This window comes from Pteropus medius, unplaced genomic scaffold, assembly GCF_902729225.1.
Source record: "Pteropus medius unplaced genomic scaffold, Ma_sr-lr_union100, whole genome shotgun sequence".
NCBI lineage: Eukaryota > Metazoa > Chordata > Mammalia > Chiroptera > Pteropodidae > Pteropus > Pteropus medius.
In genome coordinates, this window is record NW_024350927.1 from 6514697 (window position 1) to 6518766 (window position 4070).

A 4070-nucleotide genomic window follows, 5' to 3' on the forward strand; every position below is an offset into this window, starting at 1 on the left:
CCCAGGAGCGCAGCGGCCCCGGCGCGCGCACGGGCGGTCCCCAGGCGAGGGGAGCGCGCGCGCGCGCGCGCGCAGGGGGGCCGAGCCCGGGGCGCGCGGCGGAGGCGGAGGCGGAGGCGCAGGCGGAGGCGCGGCGAGGCCACGCCCCCTGGCTCGGGGATGCGGGTCCGGGGTGCTGGAGGAGGCGGAGCCTCCCGAAAGATGCCTTGGGTCCTGTGCATCCGCGGGACTTCGGATGGAAATGGGCGGGCGAGTGGCTTGTCCCCCCTCCCACCCGCGGCCCTGCTGTCCTGCCCTGGGTTCTGTCGTGCATCGCAGGGGCTGCCTTCCGAGACACGAGTGTCCGAGGGAAGTGGCTGTGCTGTGCGCGACGTCTGGGAGCCTGGCTGCTGGCTCCTCGCCAGGATCCGGCACGACCCGGGGGCCCTGGAACAGGCCGCCTGCCCTCGCCAGGGCCAGGCCTTGCTCTTCTCCGGCCACAGAAAGAGCGTCTTGGAGCATCGCATTTTCAATGCCCGGAGGCAGTGATTTTGGGGTCGGAGAGCACGCGATGGCCATGCCGCCACCACGTGGCTTCCAGTCTCTGCTTCCACCTGTGTGACCTTGAAGACAGTAACTTGAGACTCGGTTTCTTCATCTGTGCCGTGGGGACAATGCGAGTACCCGCCTCAGGGGTTATGTGGCCTGTGACAAATACTCGGTGAATGGTAGCTGGCACCTGTGTGGCTTTATTAGCAAGCTAATAAGTGGGAATCGGCCTGTCTGTGGGGTGACAGTGAGGCATATAAGTGACATAACCCGGTCAGCTGCCTCTCCCAGCACTCGGTGGATGGGGCGTCAGTCCCCTACCCCACTCATCCTTATCATGCAGTATCTGACCCTCACCCTGGCAACCTCATGCCCGCTTTTATCCCAGCCTTACAGTGCCGTCAGTGCCCCCAGTGGGGCCCCAGCTGCTAGAGAGACAGCAGCTCCTTCCTGCTTCTCGGCAGACTCTAAGTGACCTCAGGTTAATCAAGGTAGAGACAGTGCTACTCTGGCCAGCCAGACCACCCAGGACTACTTACTGGGTGTACATCACCCATCCGTACTCTGTCCCTTCTCTAGACGCGCCTTCCTCCCACCCCAGATACAGGAGAATGCATGGCCGTCTCTGCTGAAGACCGCTGGGCCACCCAAGAGAGAGGACTCTGAACCAGAGAGAAAAAGCTTGGAGCAGCTTTTTGTTTCTTGAAGGTTCCAGCAGAGTAGAGGGTCGGGAACTAGCAGAGGGAACTTGGCAGTGGCCAGCAAGACCAAGTGGTGGTAACAGGCGTGATTACCACACAGGATGTTGGGCAAGAAGGTTCTAGGAAGGCTGGGGAGCTGAGGGGGCTGGGCCTCACTGTCACCAAGGCCAGAGCCATCTGGGGGCCTATAGTGGGCTACCGCAACTCAGGAAGGATTGGAGCCATCCTGGGTGGGACCTGTGCAGAGGGTCAAGGAGCCAGGTACCCACCGGCCTGCCCCCACAACTGCAAGTGGGCAGGACGGTCTGGGCCGGGGCCAGCTCAACCGGACGGGGTGATGCCAGGACTCCTGTCTGGGAGCCCGTCCCAGGTTCTGTAACCCCGGGTGCACCGTGTACCCACACAACCATGTAAACCGTGGCCAAGGGCGGCACAGATGGGAGAAAGCGGGCGCCCAGAGGCTGAGATGAGCAGAGGGGACGCTTCCCAGATCTCTAGGCGGCCATCGCAAGGGTGATCTTCAGGTACCTTGAAGGCAATCTTTAAAAATATCCCAAAGCCGGTCAGTTGTAACCAGCTTACCAAGAAAATGTCTGTGCTCACTTAGGTGTTGGTGGGCTGGGGTGTGAGGAGGGACGCGAAACGAGCCTAGGGTGTCACAACTGCTGCCGCCGATGGTGTTTCTTCCCCAACGTCACTGAGGCGTTCCCATTTTTCTGTCCTCTCTCACCTTCGCGCTCACCTCGGTCTCCTCCCGATGCTACCTTCTCGTCTTACCTGGACCACTGCTTCGTTTTCTTTCCATCACACAGACAATCGGGTCTCATCCAGGTGTGAGAGTCTCGCCCCCTGAAAAACAAAGCTCTAGGTCCTTGTCCATTTGGGCCTGGCGTTTGGCTTCAGCACAGTTGCTGACCTGAAGCTTTTCTCATTTCCGAGCCAACAGCCGACACCACAGGCCTTGTCCCTGGGGACCCGGTGTGCCCCAAACCCTCTGGAGGAAGCCAGAGACAGGAGTGGTGCTCCCCCGGGGGTCCTGTGACCTGAACTGTGTCTGTCGAGACAACCCAGGAGCTCTCTCTCTGAGCCCATTTTTCTGTCTTCCCAAACTGCAGGGTAGGCAGAAGTCAGGGGTAACTCAGCCTGCTTCACAGACATGGAAAGTGAGACCCACAGTGATGAATGACTCACAAGACATGTCTGTGGAGTTAGAAATAAAATCACGTTGCAGTTTCTATTTTCAGGCACCACTCACTATGTCAGCTCTGCTTCTTCAGTCTGCTTTTCGCAGGGAGTGGAGGGGGGAGAACAGGTGTCGTGGATTTTCAGCCATGAGCAGATCGTTCCCTCTCCAGCCATGAGAAAGCTCAGCACTCTATTTTTTTAAAGATCGGCTTCATAAAGTCTACATAAAGTAGCTATTGCATTGGTTTTCTATTGCTGCTGTAACAAGTGTGGCTTAAACCAGCAGCCTTCGACCTTTGGGGCATCGGGGACCGGTGCTCCTATGAGAACCTGATGCCTGATGATCTGAGGTGGAGCTGAGGCGGTGATGCTGGCGCCAGGGAGCGGCTGCGAATACAGATGAAGCTTCGCTCGCTCGCCGCTCACCTGCTGTGTGGCTTGGTTCCTAACAGGCCGCGGACCGGTATCAGTCCTCAGCCCAGGGTTTGGGAACCCCTGGCTTAAATAACATAATTATATTATCCTGTAGGTCAGAAGTCCCCCACAGGCCTTACTGGGCTAACACTGAGGAATTGCCGGGCTGCGTTCCTTTCTGGGGGAGCCCTTTTCTTGCTCAGTTGGGTGTTGGCAGAATTCGGTTCCCGGCGATTTCGGACTAAGATCTCTGCTGCCTTGCTGGCTGTCAGCAGAGGGCCATTCCCAGCTTCCAGAGGCCACCACATGCCCTGGCTTGTGGACTCCGACCTCCATCTTCAACAGAAGGTCAAATGCTTTGAGTCTCTCCTTCTTTTTCAGCTTCGTCTCTCTGTCCCAGCTGGGAAAGGGCCCTGCGTTCACGCACTCGTGCAACGAGATTGGGCACACTCCTCTCATCCGGGATAACCTCCCCATCTCAGAGTCCACACCTTTAGTCACATCTGCAAAAGTCCCTTTTGTCATGTAAAGTGACATGCTTGCAGGTTCTGGACATTAGGGCCCGGCCGTCTTCAGAGAGTCCTTATTCTGCCCACCGAAACCTGTAAGTTTGCAGATTCTCAGACTTTCTGGATTGTCCAGCATCTTTACCACGTGATTTTTTAAATAACAGCTTTACAGCGATATAATTCGTATACTGTACAATTCGCCCATTTAAAGTATACAATTTACTGGTTTTTAGTAGTCACGGAGTTGTGCGGCCACCTCTGCAGTCAATGCAGAACGACTTTTCATCACCCCGACAGTCAATCCTGTGCTCGTTAGCAGTCACCCCAGCCTCCCACGTCCCCCCGACCCTCTCAGCCCAGACCGCCAATCTGCTTTCTGTCTTGGGGATTTGCCTATTCTGGATTTTTCATATACATGGAATCATACACTATATGGCCTTTTGTGTACATACGCGTGATGTAGACACATATCTACGTATCTACATACTGCCTTCAGAGGCCATCCATGTTGTAGCATGTATCAGTGCTTCATTCTTCTTTATAGCTAAATAATATTTGCGTGTACGGATACACCACATTCATTAGTTCATGGATATTTGGGTTAGTTCCACTCTGGGATGATCACGAACGATGTTGCTATGAACACGCGTGGACAGGTTTTCATTCCAAGGAGTGGAATAGCCGGGTCATGCGGTGACTCTGTATTTAACTTTTTGAGGACCGTTTCCCACAG